The sequence below is a fragment of the Pezoporus occidentalis genome, unplaced genomic scaffold (genome assembly GCF_034315485.1).
Source record: "Pezoporus occidentalis ecotype Australia unplaced genomic scaffold, CSIRO_AGI_Poc_V1 ctg14, whole genome shotgun sequence".
NCBI classification, from domain to species: Eukaryota; Metazoa; Chordata; class Aves; order Psittaciformes; family Psittacidae; genus Pezoporus; species Pezoporus occidentalis.
In genome coordinates, this window is record NW_026913209.1 from 1866851 (window position 1) to 1890618 (window position 23768).

At 40.8% G+C, this 23768-nt stretch overlaps 1 long non-coding RNA gene across 5 annotated transcripts in view; it reads left to right on the top strand.

Moving 5' to 3' along the window:
- Positions 1 to 23768, top strand: part of LOC134159066 (uncharacterized) — a 33321-nt gene that overhangs the window by 4932 nt on the left and 4621 nt on the right. For 2 of the 5 annotated variants that reach the window (XR_009963025.1, XR_009963027.1), the window contains one exon: positions 438 to 3223. This is a non-coding gene — a long non-coding RNA (uncharacterized LOC134159066). The other 3 variants (XR_009963028.1, XR_009963026.1, XR_009963024.1) reach the window with 3 other exon arrangements.

The following is a 23768-nucleotide window of genomic DNA, read 5'->3' on the forward strand; positions in this document are numbered from 1 at the left end:
GCTTCTGTTATTGAGTGCTATAATTATGGTTGGAATCTTAAGTTTTGTTAATGATTTCTCACACACTGTAAACATTTCAGTAATTTAAAATGTGTGTGTTTGAGCTACATATAATCATTACAGGTTAAAAAAATTAAATTGTCAAACAGCAAGGAAGTAAATACCTATCTTCAAACACCCTTCCAGTTTCTGTTGGACATTCATGCATGGGGAGCCACAGCAGCACCTCTGCCCCAGGCTGTCATGCAGAGCTTACTCTCTTCTGCAGTGCTTTCTATCCCACAGCACATCCTGTGTTGCTCTCACCATCTTCATCACCTGAGCCCCTGCAGCAGCAACACTGCACCAGTCCTTCATCCTCCCCCTGCCTCAGCCCCCTCAGATCCCTTCAAGCCTGCATCCTGACTACTCACTGCTGTCTTTCTGTTTTCCTGTAGGATTTCCACAACTCCCATCACTTTGTTGCTTAACACAATTTCAGTCTGACTAAAAGCAGCGGATGGCAGTGCCTCTGCTGAAGCCCGGCCTTGCAGCCACACAGAGAAACACAGAGGTGAAACGGCTGCTGTAAACCCATTTGTCCAAAATGGAAGGTGGCATCCATGCTGAGGAAGGAGAAAATACATTGAGGAATAGCTGCCATCTGCCTCATGGCAAGGTTTGAACTGCTGCCGTCAGGAAAGCTGGCAGTGCTGCAAACAAGAATGGCTTATTTATCCAGGAAGGATGGGGTGATGTGGAAGTGTACATCCAGCAAACCACAGGGAAGACACACATGTGCAGACACACACAAAGTTAGGGTAGCCACCACAAAGCACAAACCTTTGGAGCTCGAGACCTACAGCAGTTCTGTGCTTTCTCCCCAGGCAGCCTCAAAACTTTTCTGAGCACAACCGTAATCTCAGTGACATCCTAACAGGAGGAGGAAGAAGCGCCTCCAAGCCACATGGCAACCTGCACCTTCATCTGGCTTTGGCAGAATCCCAGCAGTATCATCTGAATGGTTCCATAATTACAACCACAACACATTTTTCAGCCCCTACAGGTGCTGTCTCTTTTTCATTAATTATATGGGAGGGGAAGAGATGACTGCAAATACTGAATTCTTTAGAGTTGTGGTTGTCAAGCAGCATCTATATCTTTACAGAAAATGTAGTTCTGCTTTTCAAAAGCAGCTAAAATTTTGGTGGGGATCCAGTACTGAAGTGCTCACATTTGCCATTTCAACTCATTCCTTGAAACACATTGCACATAGGTGCTCTTTGTCAGAAAAGTTTTCAAACTGATGCAGACATTCCTTATAAATATAGATGGCTTCATTGCAGAGAAAGAACATTAAGAATGCTTTTATAATGTCTATTTAGGCTGCTTGCTTTTCTGCACTGGTCACAAAAGAAACAACATCATTTTGGAAGCCATAATGACAACATACTGCAAAATAGGGAAAATTGTAACATAGGAGGTAAGAAGTTTGTAAGAACCAGAGGCAAAGCTTCTTCTTGCAGGAATGTGAAAGGTGGGTTTTGTTGAATGACTCCTTTAAATGCAGGTGAAATGGCTGTCAGCTCCCAGGTCACACGCTCAACACAAACGTAATTTTATGTTATAAAGTTATAATACCGGCCTCTTTTGGAGCCAGACTTAATCGGCAAAATGCAGCATGAGGCTTATCACACAACCTGACAGATACTTGAAGCATTGCTGTCTTGCATTTTCAGAATGGTCTCCTGGAGGCTTTTCTACATAAATAGAACCAACCTGACCAAAAATGTATTTTAAAAATAAGTTTGAAGCCTGCCTTTTCATGAAGTTGTTTTTTTTAATAAACGATACTAAAACCTGTGTGAAAAGGTAGAAAGTATTGAAAGTTTGAAAGTATTTTAGGTTGTACTTCCCTTTGGTAAGGCTACCTCAATTTTTTTACCATTCAGGATGAAGTCTAAGCACTCATAGGTATATAGAAAGTTCTGACTGTCTTTACAGTTATTAGAGGGTTGTCTGTGTCTATAGTTATTTTTACACAATTTGCTATTTCAAAAGAAGTTGCCTGTAAATCCAATTAGGTGGGGCAAACAGAATTTTGTTGGTCTGTGGTGACTCATTTATGAGAGAAACAGCTCAAATTAGATTGTGTGAAAGACATTGTTTTTTGGTATGGACACTGGTTATATTTAAATGATGTTTGACAAGGACTTCTGTAATCACTTGGAATCTCACCCTGTTGCCAGATTCAGCACAATGCATCCTATGAATCCTTGTTGACAGTTCTTTCCAGGCTACCTACAGATCTCATTTATTCTGTGGCCTTGATATTGCTTAGGATGCCTAGGATTACTTAGAATGAGGATGCATTCTTGGTTGTGTTTTATGCCTGATGGTTTTCCTTGGTTTTAGTCTGTAATTTTGGCAGCCCAGCAGCTGCTTCATCAACTAGCCTCATAATGGAGGCAGAAACATCTGAACTAGGGGCACACATCCAGCTGTGAACAGCATCTTCTGTAGCCACACCAGTGTAACCTGCTGGAACCAGAGCACTAAGAGAAACAAGATAAATGGCTATTGTACTTTAAATTCACACCTGGGTTGCTTGTTCTGTGACAGCTTCTTCATGCAGATGACAGGAATGGACCCTGGCCAGTTTTCATTTGCTGAAGGAACGTTTTGCTCCTGGGGACTTGAATGGGTCTGCCTCCATTAGCAGTTAAGAGCACAACATAAATGTTTCTGTGATGTGAATTGCTCTTGCCTGTGAATCTTTTACATTTGATGTTCTTTAAGTTACATCACTAAAAGCCTTTGGAAGACAGGACCTAGATTTCGTCCTGTAGAAGCTTAGCTGGAAATTGCACACTAGGGGTTTTTCTAACACACCCCAAAGGTAATGGGAACATGTAATCTTTGGGCTGTTGAGAAAGAATACAGAGGCTGATCTGTTATTTGAATTGTACTCCAATATCAATTCTTCCTTTATCCTGAGTAAGAGCAATACCAACACAAAGGTGAACTTGTAAAGCTCTTCATGGCTGAGACTTCTGTAGAAGTGCTAGGATGTCCTTTTTTTATCTGAGCAACATGATGAGACTTTTAAAACTGTAAAGAGAGGGACTTTCCAAAATGCCTGTGTTGTTGGTATGGTGTAAGAGCCTTCCAAAAGAGTTAGCTAATCCTCAGTGAGTCACGTTTTTAACGGAATTCTGTTTTAAATAAATTATCTTCTACACTTTCTCCACTCTGGGGTATATGCTGAGTGACTATAATACTTGATGTTCTGGTATTTCAAGTTACCAGGTCATCTGTGAATGTTTCTGAGACTCCTCTTCCTATAGAACCTAGCACCTAAATGAAGGTAACAAGCAAATGGCTATAGTCTGAAGTCTTCTTTTGCTGATGGAGATTGCTGAATTCACATGTGCTTGCTGGGTATCAGAGATTACTGTTGTAAGCATCTACCACTTCTGACAGCAGTTGCTTATCAGGTCTAAATTTGACTCTCTTAAATTTAAATTGGCAAGGCTTTGTCCAATATGCTTAGTAACTGATTTGTGATCACTATTACTCTACATGTACTCTTTTTACAATACTTTTACAAACAGTTGGCTTCAGACAGACTGATGTAATCTGTCTTTCCTCTAATGCAAAACCTGTAACGGTCATTGGATTGCATGTTGTCATCTGGTGTGTAAACATGCAAATCTTGATCGATGAATGGACGACATAGCCGCATAGTTTTGGAACAGGCTTTAATTCTGACTGCAGGCGTAGTAGTCATTATGCTCAGAGGAAGCATTTTCTCACGTCGGTCCTCCACTGTTTCTTGTGTGATTTTATAGTTTCACATAAGTAGAAGTCTGACGTTTCTTTCTAAACCTAACTTGTAGAGATGAGTCCTTAAATAAGAGCAGAAGAGATTGTAACCAGAAGAGATTTGTAAACTAAGCTTTTGAATAAAGCCAAAACCAAAGAACCAATTTTTTGATCTTATATATAAATTAATTGGCACATTACACAATTTTTACCATTCACGTAACTGTGTTGAATGTGGTTGTGAGTTCCATAGGAGCAACTTGCAAGCCTCAGAATTGTTATCTCGGCCAATGTGCAAGATTCCAAATTCAGGATCATATAGTGGGAAGAATTCCTGATGTGTAGGAAGTAGTCCCTGATTTTGGTTTCACTGATCCCTGCCATCCTACTGTGGCCCTTCCCTGGCTCCACCACCTCTTATCCTGGCACAGCTTGCCCAGCTCTGTCTAGCATGGAGGTTGCCAGCATTGAAGGGAAGTGCTGTGCTTTAAATTAATGAAATTTTGACACCAGTGCAAGGAAACATGAGGCAAAGACCCATTGAGTGAAGGTCACGCACAACCTAGAAAATCTGACAGGTTGGTGAATAAATTAAGGTTTACAGGTGGATCAGGATTAGGAAAAACTGGGTTCTAAGAATCCTACAGCCCTAGATTAAGTGCTGTTCCCCTGTTCAGTATCATTCTTTGTGATTATTTCCAGGCAAAAAAAATCAGATCATTAATTGTATCTGGTTCGGACTTTGAAGGATTTCTTAACAAACAGCAAGACTATATTTTAAATGATATATTCTCAAAGAAAATAAGATGTTGATGCAAATGCATCCTCTCACAAGCCACAGGTAAATTGGCCTGTAGCATCTCAAGCTAGTGCTCATCAGAATATCACTTTCAAGAAAGGACATTTCTCTAAGAGTAACTGGAGGGAAATTGAGTCCAGTTCCATTACCTTTTGTAACTGAAGAGAACTGAATCATCTGTTTCTTGTCAAACCACCCACTTTGTGTAGTCACTTGTGAACAGTTTGTATGCTAAGAGAAAAAATGGCACTTTGCATTATATAGGGTGTTAAATCTACTATGTCAGAGGTTTGTTTAAGTCCTCTTGCCACCTGGTTTCAATGTGGAGATGAAAAAGGACTTATCTTCCAGCCATTTTGGCACAGGATAGCCTCTGCTAGAGTGCCACAGAGATCCTGTAATTCACAGGATACCTTCCAAAATTAATCAAGGGACCTAACCTGCACTGCAAGTTTTGAGCCATCCATCTTTGAATAGTTGAGAAAGAAGTTACTGCCTGCCGACAAAACCTTAGGGCAGAGCGAGGTAATAAAGAACTGGTCTTTAAGTCAGGTTTTGATCTTGATACTGTGTGGTTCCTGGCTCACAATTCAGTATTTTAATTGCAAAATAATACTTTGTGATTGATGAGTGCATATGTGGCAACTTTAACCAAGTATTGATTATTTTGAAAAAATGCACATGATTTGTTGTACGTGATGGGGGGGCGACCCTAATGAATCACAGAAGAAAAACATAAATTGAAACTTAGGTTGGATGTTTGTCTTTCTAGATTCCACAAGATTGATTTTAAGTCTAGAAGCTCAGTGAAGATAATGAAGATATGAGACTGTACTTTCACAAAGGTTGTTTGACTTATACTAGTGAACCTGAACTGTAGTATTTGCAGATTTCCTGTAAGTAAAAAGTGTAAATTTTTACCAAGTAAAAGAACCAAGTACCAGTAAATGGGAAGTGACTGAGTAAATACAGCATTTAGAGACTGAAAACAGAACAGATGAATAAAATATTTTTTTCTAAAGCTCTCAATGTGTTTAAAACAACAAGTGATAATATAAGGGTAGTCTGTGATCAGAAAAATAATTTTAAAGTGATATTTACTATGGTCTAAAAATTGAAGTAATAGAAACCAAGAGGAGGAAAGGGCACATACCAGGAACACATTTTAATCCAATCAGCCAGTTAGGTAATCAATTAAACAACACAACAAGAGCAAACAGATCAATGGTTCTGTCTTCAAATGAAAACAAATGTGCTTACTTACCAACATTTGCATCTTTAAGATAAGCATAACCTCCTTTCATGCCAGCTAAAATTGTTGATGTTGCCTCTTTTTTCCCTAAATAATTACTTTTACATTCACTTGTGTTGCCCTTACGTGACCTTGAGCAGAAAGACTTGCTGTCAGAAAGGAGTCACCTGTTGATACCATGCAGCTTTTGTGAGCACATCCCACAGTAGGAGATACGTTCACAGAACTCATTCTCCTTCACCCTGAAGTCACAGATTAAATCTACCATAATTGGAATTAAATAGAATTAATTTATCATGATTGCTTTTCCATAGCTTCTTATCTGTCAGGGACAGTTCCTAATGGATGAGTGCCTTTGTGGCAGCTAGACTACTAATGGCATGTTCAGGTTGTTTTATGAGTGGTGGAAGGAGCCACCACATTCAATAGGACTAGTCCACTACAGTCACAGGAGATCCTGTGGTATGGGTGTACTTCACAAGCATCCACAAATCATTCCACTTTGCGTGCAACTGTGAGCTTGCTGCACTTAAAACTGAACTGAACTAGACTTGAAGTAGGAGGTCAGAAAGCATAATGCAGGAGAAGACTTCTTAGGAAGGACTGTTTCAGTGTGGAATAAAAGTACCTCTTGTAGTATTAAAGGACTTTTTTCTTTAAAATAAAGGAGGAAGACCTCAGGAAAGAGGGAAATGCAGTGCTACTTCCTGATCCATTTCCAGAATGAGGCCAAGAAAGCTCTATTCCCAGAGTTTGAACTGAAACTTCTAGCAACCCTACATTTAATATTAACAGTAACTTTGCTGCTTGTACTGGTAAATTCAACAGGAAGACTTCCAGTCATAAAGCCTTTGCTATGTGGATATGGTTCTTTTTAGCCTTGAGCTGTGTGAAGCAGCGTCCTGGGCTTAAAACGCAACAAGCAGGCATAAAATGCTCTTGTTCTGCCTTGTGTACAAGTAAGCAGTAACACATTATATACAGTAAAGGCAAGAAAAAAACAGGTTTGTCATTCTCAAGTTTGAGAAATCTTGGGAATGCTTCTGAAATCATACTTCTTGTGAAACAACTTGTTGCAAGAAGTATAACTGATATGATTGATGGTTATGGTGATACTGGCTGCAATAAATTAACCCCCTCAGGGGTTCATTTACCCCAGGGAAGAAAACCAGCTGGAGCCACAGCTGCACTGGCAGCAGATGTCACAGCCATAATGCTCATTGCCCTTAGGTGTAAGATATATGGGAAAAAACTATTTACATGGAAAAGCAAAACACTAGTATAAGGCTGGCTGAGCTCTGGAGACTGACGGCTAGTATCCATAGCTGAAGGTCAGGTGAAACACAGTTCAACTTTCTGGGTTTAATAAATGTAATAGTAGGCTTAGCTGATATGCAAATCTATTGGTTCTGCAAAACACAAGTGAAAATTTAAAACCAAATCTTTATTGCAAGACTTTGTTTTCCTATTATTGTGAAAGAACATGAATAAGCTTCTCTGAATATGTAAGCACTGTGAAAATGCATGGTACTCTAAGTCAAACATGTCTTCAGTGCCTCATTGTTTGCATTCAATTACAGTTTATAGTAACTGGACAAAAAAAGTTAATTGCAAAATCATCTTCAAATTCTCTTCCCTGCTCCCCACATGAAAAAGCTGCCTTTGTTTAATCTTCAGGTTTGGTTTGCAACTTAGAAGTCACAAGGAAAACCAGAGTTTTCAGTGGGGCATTTTGCTGATAGGGGAATGCAAGAATACGCATTGTAATTTTTCTGGCTGGCAGTAGGCAAGTGTAAAGGTTAATGGGATCCAAAGGCACTCTGAATTCTGGGAAGGCTGGTGAGAGACTCAGCTTACTGCAATTCACAGCAGCTGTGGGATGTGAGAGAGCTGGTATTTTCTCAACCTGCTTTCTTGTCACTTGGGTTTTAGCTGCTTTGCAAAGGCCAAGTTCCAGTGATTGCTGTCCTCACCTATCCTTGGCATTATGTCTTACTGATAAAACTGTTAGAAAGAAGCCAAGCTGCTGTGTTCTGCCTGCAGTTGCATGGTCCAGGTCAGGGCTCAGAAGAGAAATTCACTTGGCACTCAAAGGAGCAGTATGTGGAGTTCATTACTTGCTATGAGTCACCCACCCAAGCTGCCACAGAGAAGATCTTTTGTATTTTCTGCCTGCTCCTGGCTCTTGTTGCTGTTGTGAGACAGGAAAAACAAAGCATCCTTTGACTCTGTTTTTATTTTAAGATGTATTTTCTCCTCTTCCCTTATTCAGTATCGGACATCTAAAAAGCACTGAGATACAACTGACTTCCCTGCGGCTTTCACAAACAAAATTCCCAGAAGAGTTTGGAAGAAACCTGTGGACATCATCTACCCCATCTCTTACTTCAAACAGAACTTGTCCTGGGGCTGAATCAGATTAGCCATGGTTCTGTCTAGCTGAGTCTGGATGAAGGTCTGTCAGCCTCTGTCAGCATGTGCAGTGTAACATGACTAGAAACAGAAGCCTTATAGTCAAGGCTTTCCTTTTTTCACAAGTTTGCTGCTCAGTAGAAATGCAGTCAGGAGAGGAGAGACTGAGTAACTTGTCTTTTAAATCCGGAAGATAATTCTGCAGCAGGTAACTTTGATACAAAAGTAAATCATGAAGGAATGTTTTGCATGTGTTTTTATTTTATTTTGGTGATTTTCATGAAGCATCAGCTTTTAGAATCATACCAACTAAGAATGTCATCTTACTCTGCTTTGTGTGGAAGTTTCTAGCAGTATTGATTGCAGAAATATAATGTAAATTCTGACTTTAGCATACTCCCAAATTTAATAGCTTAGAGCCCCTTTGCCATGCAGAAGAAAATGCCCACTTGCCACCAAGCAGGAAGTTTCCAACTGTATGGAGCTCTGAGGGAAAGTGTAGATGGTGGAGAAGTGCTTCAGAGAGGTGTTGCTAATGAGGAGACCCTGGAGCAAAGGTGATTATAACAAAGCAGCAATTCTCTATTCCACCTGCAGGTACAGAGTGGTAGGCTAGCACCAGGTGCTGGAAGGAACACTTACCTTTCCCTGATGGGACTGGAGCCTCTGGCACAGTTTTGTATTTTCTTCTCTGTTTCCTCTCAACCCACAGCAAAGGTTTTCTGAGAGGTAATTATAATAGGATTAGTGTGTGGTGGGAGTAAATGTGGTTATTTGTGGTGTGACTTGGGAAGATGGAGTTAGGAGAGTAAAGGAATATTCTGTTGGATTGTCTGAATTCTCAAAATCCTGGGTAAGGGCTGATTGAGTTGGTTATTTTTACTTAAGGGCAGTTCCCTTATCGTAAGTTTTAAAGTGCAGTAATGCAGAGGAAGACCTGAGGGTGATGGAGAGCAAATTGGACAGGAGTTCACACAATGTGATGAAGCTGCAAAAAAATGAGTACTGTACCAGATATTTAAATAGGGTATGACTTTTAAGGACGGGAAAATAATTCTGCTTCATGCAGCTTTGTTTACACTTGGGAATACTGTGTGCAGGTTTTAAAAGATTTTGCAAAATCTCTGGAATCCTAGACAGCTGACAGTAATCCTAAGGTTTTGGGGAATCATTCCTGTGGAAATAACAAAGGAATTTCAGTCTAGAGAGAAAAAAGCTGAGACTACAATCTGTTCCTCGGCCTGGAATAACCTATGATATTTCAGTCATGTGAGACAATTACTGATACAAAACACACGGAATGTTCTGAAATCAAAATAGCTGTCCTGCTATTTAATTCTCAATGAGCTCTTGGTGATTTGCCCTGTTTCAAGAGAGGCCTTATGTACCTCTTCAGGCCAGTGAGGTATTTCCTGCGTCACCAGAAAATTGTCAGATACATCAAACCCAGGATGATGCTAGGCACCGGATTCCTTCATATCAGTTTGACTGCCAGCATGCCTTGAAAATACAAGTTACTCTTTTCTAGAATTTCACAGCATGTGAATTACTACTTCTGAACAAACATAAATGAATAATACATACTTCTTTCCATGCACAGAGATAGCAGCATATCAATCATAAAATGTGCTTTATCTAAAAACATGGGGCCAAGTAAGTATGGTCTAGTGTGAAGTGTCCCTGCCTGAGGCAGGGAGGTTGGAACTAGATGATCTTAAGGTCCTTTCCAGCCCTAACTATTCAACAATTCTATGATTCTATGATTAGTAGATGGGTAGGTTACTATGGATCAATACATTTGTAGGTCAAGGTATCTGGCCATTTGATTGGTACGGTAAGATGTAAATATACTTGATTAAAATGAGGCAAACAGCTGATGATGTAATTAGGACCTGCATCTACAAACTCCAAACACTGGTTGCAGTGTTTCCAGTGTGTAGCACATTAAAATGCTGGACTCTGTAACAGTGAGCCCCCCCGAAAAAAAAAAGCATAATTATTTTATGTAAGCATATCTATGAATTTTCTAATCTCTGTGTTTGTCCAATTGTTTTACAAATAGTTAGGAAAAAGCAGACCCTTAGCTAGTTTGATCTTTGTCCCTGGATGTTACATCTTTAACTCATCTTGTATAGATAGAAATATCATGGATGCCAAACACCGATGGGATGTCATGCACATTTTGATCCTGCTTTAATGTCCGAGTAGAGGCTGTGTGGCTAATGCCAGTAAAAGTATACAGCCTTTAAACTGCATGACATTATAAGCCAGTTTCGCTCCGCAGCAGGAGGAGGCTAAGTAGCTGGAAGAGTTGATAACTGGAAGTAAAACTCTTTGCTTCTAGGTGTAAGTAGTTAGTAAATAATTATCTCTTATTAAATATCCAATGAGAGAATTAAGACACTGTTTTTATGGGCCTTCTCTACATGAGAAAAGCAGCACATTTAAACAAAGTTGAAACAAGTCTGAAAAGCTGAACAACGTTTCAATTAATAACTGCTTTTGAGAAGGATTTTTTTTCCCTAAAAGACAAATACTTATGAACATAATCAATCGTTAGCTTTCTTTTATGTTATTTGTAAATTAGGTCAGATGCATTCAAGCTGTACTGCTGTCTGTTTTCCAGCATTCTATATTGGACCCAAGCTACAGCAAAGCCAGGGATAACATTGTGAAAGATCTGTTTCTAGTGATGTGAGTGGGAGCTTGCAGGAAGTGTTGCTGCGCTTCAGTGTTTTGTGCCCTTGAGGATCCTTGCTGATGGCTGAATCCCAAGGGGCTTTTTGTAACACAGATTGAGTTGTTTTTCTGGCTTCTTCAATGCCATCACAAATATATCCCATCAAGTGCAAAAATTCCCATGAGCACGTGCCCTGTCCTGCCGTCACAGTCTTACTTCTCTCTGCAAAATGACTATGTTATGTTCAGGATCACTTTCCTCTTCTATACGGAAGACATTTTATAGTATGTATCTGGGTTGAGACAGCAGCTGTCAGCTCAGGTACAATGGATCTGACTCACAACAGAAGTCAAGGGATGAGGCAGCCCCTTCTTGGAGACTGATTCAGGACCACTTCTGATCTCATTACTCTGTGCCGGACAGCAGAGGAGCTCGAGGCCTTCCTTCAATGTATAAGAGGCCACGGGTTTGATGATGAATGGACACACAGGCAGCTTTATCAGGAGAAATAGGATGGGCTCTGGACATGACAGACGCTGTGGGTTGGTTTGTTGTTGGTTGGGTTGTTTTGTTTTTTTTTCTTGCTGTGTTGTGATTTAAAAGCATGGCATGAAAAATGTCATAGAAACCTGAATGCTGCATTCAGTAGCCAGGGCTACTGTTAATGCAAATTGTCTTTCCAAAAGCCTGGTCTGAGACAGAAGGAAGGGTTTTACACATACATATAAGTATAAATATCTTCTATGAATCTTTCCCCCCATCTGTCCCCGAGGAGGCCAATTGAGATGAGTACTGCAAGGTTTTGTTTCTTTGGGTTTGTGCCTTTTCACATTCTTTTTTTTTCCTGAACATCGGCCTCATACTAATTTCTTGGCCTTTGGCACAAATGGTTTGCCAATATTTGGAGTCTCTTCTGGCTTCTCTCTATCAATAACAGAATTTAATCATCCTTGGTATTTATTTGTTGCAACTTTGTGTGCTTAATTGCTCTGACACAGTACCCAAATAGACTTCCATGACCAACTTTTAAACTTACAGTAGCCAAGTGTGACTTTCCAACTGGTCCTGTACAACACTGAGCCCTACAGTTGCTCCTGAAGAAGACAATTTGTGCCTTCTGCTGGGTTGCTTTTAGTGTTTTGATTCCCCTCAGCTTCTAATAATGCAAAGCAGAAAACATTTATGCTTCTTCAACCCATTGCCTTGCAATCAAGTGAGAAATCAGAGAAGCCTATTTACCGAACTGGCTTAACTGCTTACCATACCGGCTTTAACCCTGGGCAGGAGTTTCTGTTTCAGGTGTCATCACACATGGGAAAATTTAATTACTCCTTCCTTTAGTCTGAATAAAAGGTACTTACCAGACCTGTGTGAGTAATGGATTCTGGTGTGGGGCAAGGATAAAACTCAGGTGTAAAATTGTTTGGACTTACTCAATATTAAATATATATTTCTGACTGGAAAAGAAAATGTAATTTTGGGATTAAACTTGTTTTAATTGAACAGGCATTAAAATTATTCACTTAATTCAATCCAGCTGTAATTCCTTCCAGATTTCATAGATTTGCCTTTCCTCAGTATAATCTCTGGTCTCTGAAAATGTCTTCTACCTCTAGTGTTCAGTACATCCATTTCCTTTCACTGTGCTGGTAAATTAGTGACAGCCTTTTTTTATGACTACTAAAATAGACTTTTAGGGATCATAGCTTGAAAGTGCCTTTTTCCATCTGATGCAAATTTTCAGAACCAATTTGGTTTTTATGTTTATTTTCTGGTTCCTCCTTTCACTGCTTGCTCTCCCCAGATACTGAGCAGTGCAGAAAGCTGTCTGATCCTCTTTTGCCAGCCCTTCAGCTGAATGTGGCATTCCTCATGTTTTCCTTTACTTCCATTTATCTACTTATATTCATGGCTCATCTTCCCTTACCACATGCTTAGACTGTGTTCAATATTGTAGTCATTTCTGAATCATTGTTAATTTCTGCCCTGTCCTATACCCAGTACTTCTTCACGTATGTACTTGGTGAAGCTCTTCATAATCCTCTTACCCATTCGCCCAGCATTACTAACATGGACTCATTTTTTTTTTTGATGTTCTTGCTCTTTCTGAAGTCCTTGAAATTTGTCTCTTGGAATATAGCTTTTTACATTCGGAAAAAGATCTTTTCATGTTATGCCAGAAAAACTGTGATCACTGGGATTAGGTTTTCAGGAAGGTGGATTCTCTCATGCTTGAAATCTTTGATTTCAGGATCATAAAATTTTAGTCAGTGTAATTTAGTCTCTCACAGGTTTATGCTAGCTTTGGCTCATGACCAGAAAAAAATATACAGTTGGAAAACCCACATCTAATGGTAACTTTCACATATTTCCAGAGAAATATTTAATTTTTAGATGTTTTAATAGACAAGACTAGATAGTGCTGACTCATAGGCTTAAGGCCTGTAGTGATACAGTTATGTTTACTGGTTTCTTTTGATGGTCTCTTAATGGAGCCATGCAGCCTTTCTGATATGCAGGTGAACTCCTTGTATTTTGCTTTTTGAAGCTTTACATTGTTTCTCTTTTTGTAAATAGTACAGCTATATTCTCTGAAGATGGGTCCTGGTACTGTTATTATGCACTGCGAGCTGACTGACTTGCAAGACAAGCTTTGGGTCATGTTGCATGTTAAATTCGGTATAATCTTAATGTGCTCTATAAACAGCTCCATCTAAAAAGAATTGAGACATACAATGTTGGTGTATAATTCATGCATTCATTTATAGAGGGTGCAATATGCATATGCTAGCAGTTTCCTCTGGGGCCTGCAAACTGAACTGAAAACTGTTTTGACTTATGTTCAGTGTAGTGTGTAGAATAGTAATTTTCCGAGGTATATCTTAATTGTCAGAGGAAGAGGTGAATTACTATCCAAAGTATAAAGGAGGGCAAAAAAAATCTGTCATATCACTGCCATTAGTTCAGTCAGAATATGAGCAAAGAGGAGGGACCATGGAATTGCTAACCTTGTCAGTCATAAAAGAGAACCACCTCAAAATTGAGATTAATCTCATAGCAGTTACTGAAATGTTATGAATAACTGATTTTATCAACTGTTGTCAACTCTGAAGAGTGGTGCCTAGCAAAATATATTTAGGGAGTCTAATGGATGATTGGTTGGGAATAAGAAGTAATAAAATCGTTATGTATTGAAATCATATTAATTTAGCCTTCAAATCCATGGGGCTAATGGGAAGAGCAGATACCAGTCCTATCCTAAACCTTATATGGTATTTTTCCTGGGCTTTTTAGTAAGGAGGGAGTCCATATTTTTCCCATATTTGTTTAATCAGGTCTTATGATTTTAAAAGTAAATTAGGAATGTCCACAAAGTGTTAATAGGAAGAATCAAGAATAGTGCTGTGGGAAAAGCCTCTTGTAAATGTATGAGCAGGTTTTATTTCTGTATTTATTTTTCCTTTGTGGTTTCTTTGTTTGTTTGCTTAATTTATTTAAGTGTTGACTTTCCTCAACCTTTTTTTTTTTTTAATGTGTAATTTCCCTCTGAAAAGGGAAATTTTCCTTTTCTTGTTCTTTCATTTTTCCTTTCTTAGTTAATTTTTCATACTTTTTTTTTTCTTCCTTGTCCCTTCTCTTGTTTTGTCTTTCCTTTCCACTGTAGCTACATCACCCTGAAAGGCCCTTGCCTCTGTAGCACTGCCTTTTCGAGGTTACGCATGACCTTTCTTTCCACTGCTTAGTATTTGTAACGACTTAGAAATAGTAACGGATTTTCACAATGGTTTACACCTTAACCATCAATGCTAAAGTCAGTGATTAATGTACAACAGGGGCTTACACTGTTTTCTCTGTGCTGTATCACAGCAGCCCAGTGCAGGCAGATACCTGTTCTGTAGCTGGGGACCCTGGGACAGGAACGTCATTCCTTCAGTCATCAGCAGAGTCCATAGAATCATAGAATCATAGAATAGTTAGGGTTGGAAAGGACCTTAAGGTCATCTAGTTCCAACCCTCCTGCCATGGGCAGGGACACCTCACACTAAACCATGTCTCCCAAGTCTGTCCAACGTGGCCTTGAGCACTACCAGGGGTGAAACATTCACAACTTCCCTGGGCAACCCATTCCAGTGCCTCACCACCCTAACAGTAAAGAACTTCTTCCTTATATCCAATCTAAACTTCCCCTGTTTAAGTTTTAACTCGTTACCCCTTGTCCTATCACTACAGTCCCTAATGAAGAGTCCCTCTCCAGCATCCTTGTAGGCCCCCTTCAGATACTGGAAGGCTGCTATGAGGTCTCCACGCAGCCTTCTCTTCTCCATGCTGAACACCCTCAACTTTCTCAGCCTGTCTTCATACAGGAGGTGCTCCAGTCCCCTGATCATCCTCATGGCCCTTCTCTGGACTTGTTCCAACAGTTCCATGTCCTTTTTATGTTGAGGACACCAGAACTGCACACAATACTCCAGGTGAGGTCTCACAAGAGCAGAGTAGAGGGGCAGGATCACCTCCTTCGACCTGCTGGTCATGCTTCTTTTGATGCAGCCCAAGATACAGTTGGCTTTCTAGGCTGTGAGCACACACTGAAGCCGGCTCATGTTCATTTTCTCATCGACCAGCATCCCCAAGTCCTTCTCCACAGGGCTGCTCTGAATCTCTTCTCTGCCCAACCTGTAGCTGTGCCTGGGATTGCTCCGATTGCTCTGGTCCAGTTGGAACTGGGCTTGGCACACAGCTCTCCCTCACTGAAAGAGTTCATTTAGACCAAGATGTGTATTACACTCTACTGGTCACAATAGAGGTCATGTCCAGACACAAGTGGCTTCTGGCAGCTTTAGCAGGGAGCATGTGGTGGCATTAACAACCCTGGAAATGTCAGAATTGGTTTCAAGCTGCCTCCAAGATGCAGAGGAGTGGAGGCCATAAACTACCCTTCCAGTGCTGCCTGGCAATGGATTTTCCAGAGATCATCTTGTTTCTTAAGTACAGAACATTATAAGATCTGTGAACATGCTCAGAGTGAATTTTCACATTTCTAGCAGCTCCAAAGCAGGAGAGCAACTGGATTCTGAAGGTCAGCTCTGAAATGAGAAGTCTGGCTTGGGGAGGCTTTGGGACACCAACCTCCTCTTGTGTACACTCAGGTGAACTGGCTCTAACGCCACAGACACCAGCACTACAGTGGAGTGGAGCTCCACACTGCAGTGGAGTGCAAAAGATTATCTCAGTTCTTTGCAGACATATCTCTGGGGAAGTTTTGTCCCAGTTTTCCTTCTCTTGGCATTACGGGGCATGTGAGTGAAACCACTACATTGAGCAAGGTGATGACATTTAAGAAATAAGATCTCCTTTATACACTTTTCTAAAGGGCTTCTTTTCACCACAGGCTTTCTTCCCCATGCTCCTGACAGCACTGGCAGCGTGAGACTGCTGGTGTTAGATAAATACATTAGTATGGTGCATTAATTTCAATAAGATGGTGAATTTAGGGCAGCATATGACTACCGTAATTTGGATGAATTTGGAGATCTGAACCTCTTTGTTGGAGCCCCTTCTGAGGCTTACACTGTGCCCATGTTAGCCAACAAAGCTGTGCTGTCTCACATCCAGCTATGTCGGCTCTTCCAGCACTGTATCCTATGTCCTTTTGCCACTGGGGCAAGCACGAGAAGAATGAATGCAGATCTCCCTGTCAAAGCAGGTGCAAATCTCAGCTGGTCTAACTGTCATATTCAAACATACCTTGTGACTGGTCCACAAACCCTGTTCTCCTCAAATCCATGGGGAGGAGAACCCAAAAGGGAGTATTTTGAGTACATCCCCTTTTGCATAAGGAAATTGTAGATGGTAAAACCCAGGTATTTCATAGCTATAGATCCTTTAAATCTATGTGCTTCAAACAACATAAATTCAGCCCCTGTGCCATGAAGTAAACAGTTCCTGTGTAAGATGAGGCTCAGTAATGACATAAATTAAAAAGGAGCAGGGAGCACAAGCTGGCAATGAGAAAATGCTATGTCCTGGGTTCAGCAGTGTGATGGGCAGTGGTGTGACCACCAACCAAACCTGCAGCCTTGTCTGGGTTCTGTGGGCATCACTGTAGAGAAGTTTTAGTAGGCTTTACAAGTCTTTGCAGACTTTCATACTGACATGCACGTCACTGAGGAGAATTTTCAGAGGAGTTTTGAGGACTTGGCAGACTTTTATACTGAAATCCACTCTTACATGAAGGAGGCAAGGAAAAAAAACTAAGCAGCTATGAAAACCTGAGTCAGAGCTGCACAAAACCCACTTACAAAGTTAAGAAAGGGCAGGCAGGCAACCCCCAGGTGCAATGGTAGGGCAGATGGGTTCAAGAATTTAGCATAACATTAATGTTAAACAGGGCAAGAGCAGGTATTAAATCATCACTTGTCATTGGCCTCTGTCAGAAGGAGGGCAGCAGGATGCCAGCCCTGCCAGAGCTGTCCTGCAGGTATCCTGAGGACTGCTTTGTGCCCTATGGCATGGTGATGGGGCAGTGGGCAGGTGGTGGAGGGCTGTGTTTTTCCCTCTCCTCCCCCTTTGTGATCTTCACAGCAAGGGCTCAACCACCTGTAGACTCTTCTCCTGCCTTCACCTTGCTTTATTCACCCTACAAAGCCAGTATGATGGTCCCACCACCTGGGAAGTCCTTGGCAACGTGTTTTTTCCACTGGTTGCATCTCTGCCTCCGACAGCAGTCATCAGAAACTCTCTTGCCCCTTTTGTGATCCCGTGTACATCCCTGCAGAGTGGTGTGAAATACTGTCAAGCAGAATAGCACTTTATACTCACTTTACCCAGATGTAGTGACTGTGCAGAAGTCACTGAAGTCCACAGAAGCAGAGAACAAGTACACAGTGTTCTGAAAAGTAATTAGTTGCTGTATGTGAAATATCAGTGAAGCCTTTGAGGGAGAAATTGCTAAATGAATCATCAGTCTTGAAAAAGTACTCCCATTTAATCAAGTGGGTTTAAAAATCAGTCTGGTTCATCTGGTGCAAATCTCTAATGTAGTTTTCTGTTAATCCTTTTAACCCTCGTGTATATCAATTTCCTTGTGTCAGAAAGTTACCAATGGAAAGCAGATATAATAAAGGGCTTAGTACCCATGAATTAAGTGCTCCAGTGCCCAAATTCTAAGTGCTTGGAGTAAAGCGCAATCATAGCGTAGAGCATACAGCCTCCCTGTACAGAAAATTGGAAGAATTAAGTGCCTGAGAGGGGGATCAGCCCAGTCTTTGTGCAACAGGCATCTCCTCCAAGTTAGTGATGGGGATGTTGAGCACAGGTGTTTATCTGAACCCTTTTTTTGAGTCTTAAAGCCTAGCCTTAAAAAAGGGGCTGTGAACCTGTCTCAAGAGCTCCAACCCTTTTTTGGATGTCTACAAACACATAGCTTTAGAAGACTTGCCTTTGGTATGGTTGTGCCTCCCAGCTTCTCCACAACAGCCAAGCAGATGGAGCCCAGGGCAGGGGAGCAAGCCCAGGCCATCAGCTGCCCTCAGCCTGGGAAACATCCACTGGTAACTGCCTGTTTCACCAGGGGAGGCACCTCCCATCCCTTCTGCAGCTGTGGAGCAGATAGGTTAGAGTCTAGGGGGATAGGTTAGGAGTGGGCTCCTTCCCCAGAACAAGGAAATTCTTGTTCCACAGCAAAGTCACAGGGGTTTAGCCAGTGAATGCTATGCAACACACCACGTTTTCAGTGCACAGGATGGCTGGGTGGTGTTTTGGAGACACCTCCCTCTCCCCATTGATGCCTCTGAGCTTTATCCCAGGCTTCCTTTAAGAGTCAGGAGGCTAAGGATGTATTTTAATAACATAGCCCCAAGTTTGTTAGGACTGATGCCTGAGACCATGTCCTCAGACATCATGTCCATGCCAAAGAGGAAATACAGGGAAGATTGCTGGAACACAGCTCAGAATTGCTGCTACCTGATCTCTTGTGCTTCAGGTATGTGCCTGAAACACAGTGTTTGGGAAAAAAAGCAGGACTGAAGTGAAACAAGACAAGAACGAGGTCAACCTCATGCTACACCAAGCAGATCAGCAGAATTTCTGGGTCAGAATGGATGAGGCGTTCAAGTGCTGAGTGGAGAGATTTGCAGCATAAACAATGAGGCAGCAGTTGGCCTTCAAGGTGAAAGTGTAACTGTTGATTATTGTAGGCATACGCTGTTTGACCTCCACAGAGCAATCCTAGTGCTGTTTTCATCAAGCTCATGGACGGTTTTGCTTTGAGACCTGCTTGGAGAGTGCTGGGTTAGGCTGATGTCTAAGCTACCTGAGTCTGATTCTGTTGTTGTAATTTCCTGGGGGAAGCAGAAAGAGCTGGTTACCAATTAGGATTTTAATGTTAGTAATTTAAGAGAGCTTGAAGGGCATATCTAGTCTAAGGCATCTATCTGCTTTATAGGAAAGCAAGTTAAATGGCCTCCTGCCTCAAATTCAAGCTGTGTTCTCTGTCCAGGGATTCAGCTTTCTATTTTTACATCTGAAAGGTCATGTCCCTGCAGCCTGCACGAGGGCTGGCATAGCCATGTCATGAGAGGCTGAAATCCAAGCTTCAGCTCTGCCTCCCTACAATGAGGGGCCGAATGATGAATGGGGAGACACCCTCTTCTGCAGAAGAACAGCTGTAACTTTTGTTTCAGCCTGGCCTGACATCAGTTTTTGGGTCTTCCAAAGTCTAGTTGCCGTCTTCTAGCACAGATTGTAGCAGATGAAGAAGATGTCTTACCAGAAAGGAGCAGTAAGGACTGAAAGATTTCTTTTTGCTTCATATCTCTTTACGAAGCAGAGATGAACCCTCTTCTAGCAATCACATGAGAAGTGTTGCACAAAAGTCTTGCTACAAGTTCCATCTTTGTGAACTTCAGCTCACAACTGACCTGAAGTATGGCATACTACATAGTTACAAGGATTGCTGCTGGAATCTGGCAACCCTTGTTTGGCAGATGAAGATTGTCAAGTCTTCAGAACTGACTGGTTGCTCTAGGTATGTGTGATAATGAAAAAAACAGTCATTACATATATATTACGTCTTTTTTTTTTGTACTAAACTTATAAAAAAGAGAGGGGAAACACTGTGTTTTGAATGACTGCTCGAGCATGTAAACTGTTGTCTCTTAACTTATATCAAATGCAGCCAAAAATTAACCCTGCAGTATATTTTGGGTTTGTGTCTGCCACTCCCTTAAACAGCTCCTGAATGGTCAGTGCGTTCACTTACCCAAGTAAGTCTTTTGCTATCTGAGGTGGATTTTCAGATGCTGAGGCTTGTTCTGGTAAGGTAGGAACTTTCTAAGGAACAAAATGACAATTCATAAGAGAAGCTGCAGAGTTCAATTTCCCAGAATTTGGCATAGGGCAGGCCTGTCTGACCCACAGGGACTCTGCTCCTATGACCTGGAGGACAAACTGTCATCTACCTGTCTTCAAGAATGAGGCAAAGGTATCAAAGTGGGGCTCTGTGTCCTTAATGGGCTCTTTGAAGCTGCAGTAGCAGAGAAGGTGAAGTCCTGCAGTTCCCTCCCTGCTTCTGAAGAAAAGCCAGCACAGCACGGCTCTCTAGAAGTTACATGTATAAAGGTGGAGAAACTAAATATGATTTTGTGGAATATGCTGCTCTCGGGGAGTTCCTGTTTCTGTCGAGTCACCTTATTTATCACTGAAGCTTTAACTGCAAAGCTGCACTCTGCTTTTGATAACGCTTGGTCTGCAAATGGAGAAACCTTGTGCCTCCTTCTCTACCGTGGCAGTCTCTGTGTAGTAACTTGAACACACAGAAAGCGATACCTCCATGGGTGGCTTTGTGACATTCACATAATTGCATACACAAAGTAAAAAAACCTCAACAAACAAACCAAAAAACCCCAAAGACTAATTTGGCTCTACAGTGAATAAAGATTGGATGAGGCTTTAGCTGCCCTGTTTGTTAAGAAGCTTATTTAGCCTATTTTCATACTGGTGGTCACATTCTGCAAGGAGAGCAAGTAAGTTAGCTAGTAGGAGTGATTGCCAAAATAGAGATTAACTGACTATTGCAAACTATTGGTGACACATAGTGCTGAATTTTTGTTTCACATGGGTAAATTCATTGTCTGATTTGCATCTGTGCAACCCAGTTAAAAAATAAAGAAAAAAAAAAGCCCAACAATGCAACATGACTTATCTATTGAAACAGTTCAGTTTTAATGCTGACTACTGGCAGCAAACTACTGGCTAATGAGGTTCAGGGAGGGACTTATTGTTGAAATGAGTTCTTGAACAGTTTCGTATAGTGTGTTGAAAAAAATCATAATCTGTTTGCAACATATTTTGAAGTAGAAGGAGATTAAATTAATGTCACATGTTATATTCTGTATAAGAAAGCTCTTGGCCCTAGTAAGCATTTCCTACAGGCCTTTCTTTTCTTTTACCTGATAAGGGAAGACCTACCTAAAATAGAAATGGAATAAGCAACTGCAGTGAATATTCTATTAAGTGCTGCAACAATAGTATGTCTTCTTTCCCTCAAGAAATAGGTATACTAAAACATTAAGTACTTATGTTCTTTGGAATAGGCCTGCTCTAATGCGTACTCGCATATAAATCAGCCACTAATAATCCTGTCACAAATCATTATTTTCTGTGTATTTTCAGTACCATCTTTACTCACTTGTAGCAATTTATTACCTAGTAGTTAAATTCTTAGGACTTGTTTTCAGAACTGGGAAGGAAAAAAGGACCATTCATTTTTCTCTCCAGTCATGTTTCAGCTTGCTACAACTTCCTGATTTAAAAAATACTTTGCAAGTTTAAAAGAATCCTTTGGGTTATATTTATGCCTGCAGACTTTATGCTGGATGAGATAATGTTTGCTTGTGCTACGGTGATGCAAGTTGTTTAAAGGTTTGAAGAATAGCTCCTAGCTTGACTTGCAACCAAGCTTGTGAAGTTATCCTTCCAATTAACAGCCAAGGCACTAAAGTGCCTTCGGGAATTCCAGTAGCAGGCCGCTGGCACCACTGAGCACTCAAAGTTTACTTTGAATATTGTGAAATGCAAATGCCAACAAAATGTATAATGTTACTGGGCTTTTTGTAGCTTTGTACAGGAGGAGTCTGATGAACCAGGACACTGTATTTCAGGCTGTGGCTGCTAATGTTAATAGTGATGGAGCACATAAATGAAACACTTAACTGCTCTTATGGTGATAGCTGTGGCAGGTAAGTGCCTTGGAGTCAGTTGCTTTGTAGAAGTCACCTTCATTTAAGTACCCGTGTTTCTTGCACACGGATGAATTGCCTTGGGAAAGATGCACAAGAGCCAGTGCCTGAATCTTCCAGTTAAAAATTGAGGTTTTTTTGGCTTCATCTTTGGCTTGTAAGAATTCATATTGGTTATTCCTCTTATGGCAAGAGGTCCTGTATCTCCAAGCTATGTGGTGGGGGAAAGGAAGCTTTGGTCTGCTTGGTTAAATTAACAGTTAAGAGAAGGTGCAGGTGACAAAACCCAACGTCCCCACGCCCTGAGTGGGAATGGGGCATACACAAGCACACCAGGATGTGCACACATTTACTCAAGCAGGAGAACTGCTGGCACAAACCCTACAAGATCTTTTGGCTGATGTATTTTTTTGGGGTCACTTGGTGCAGTTTGATTTGGCATTAGAAACCTTTAAGCCAGCTTGATCAGTAAACTGGCTTTGTCCACCTGCAGAGAGCCTGGATACCAGCTGCAGGGTCATTAACAGGGCAAGAATCACAGCTTAAGACCCAACATCCAAAATGAAGTGGCTATGTTTTCTGTCTTTCTGTGGAATCAGCACCCTACAGCCCCAGTTTTCCTTTTTTTAAACAGAAAAGCAGTTGGTTAAGAAACCAATTCAGATTGCTAATACATATCCGTCCTTCACCACTGGTGACTGAATGTGAAGTAATGCCACTCTAATTATTTGGTAATGTAATGCTATTTTTTTTCTTTCAATACTTCTAATAGTGCACTGAAAACAAAACCTACTTGTAGTTTTCTCTGTCTTTTGTAATTTGTTATTGGCTCATACAGATTATTCAGTAAACTCAAATTGCTTTTTGTCTTAATTGGGTCTTGTTTGCATTCTGCCCTGGCCAATTTTCAGCCTATCATCTAAATTGCTTTGTGCCCTAATAAGATTGACTAGCTGATACAAGGTAGTATATCATTTATTTTACACATTATATTCCCCTCAGCTTGTGTAGGAAAATCATTTTAGAATCAGCGTATTCTGCAGTTGATTCTAGGGGCCACCGGTTTTCCAGAGCATCTCACCAGCTAAAAGTAACCAGGAGAAGACACTTGGGCCAGACTCATCTTTCAATCATTAATTTTTTCAGCCATCACCCATCTTATAGTAAAGTCTTCCTAATTCAGGTTTTGGAATTTTAATACTTTTCTCAAGCTTGAACTGAAATTGTTTGATTTACAGATTGGGAGGGTTTTGTTAGGACAGAAATCAGAAGTTGCTGGAGTTTAATGGTTCTGTTTTTGCAGTAATTCATAAACAAGTGTTCGAATACATCTTCAGCTCAGGTCTCTCCCACTCCTGAGTCTGTGTTTCTGGGTTTTAATGCAGTTAAGTAACATTATATATTTTATTAAAATTTAATGTTACTCCATGGGCAATAGGCACTTTGGACAGTCCTTTTCAATGATAATAAATCTGCTGGTCCATGTTCTAAAGATGACATAACCTCATTTCTTACTTCTGCCAGTTCATAAGACACAGTAATGTGAAACTTGAAAAGATTACACCAAAGTTTTGGTGTAGGATA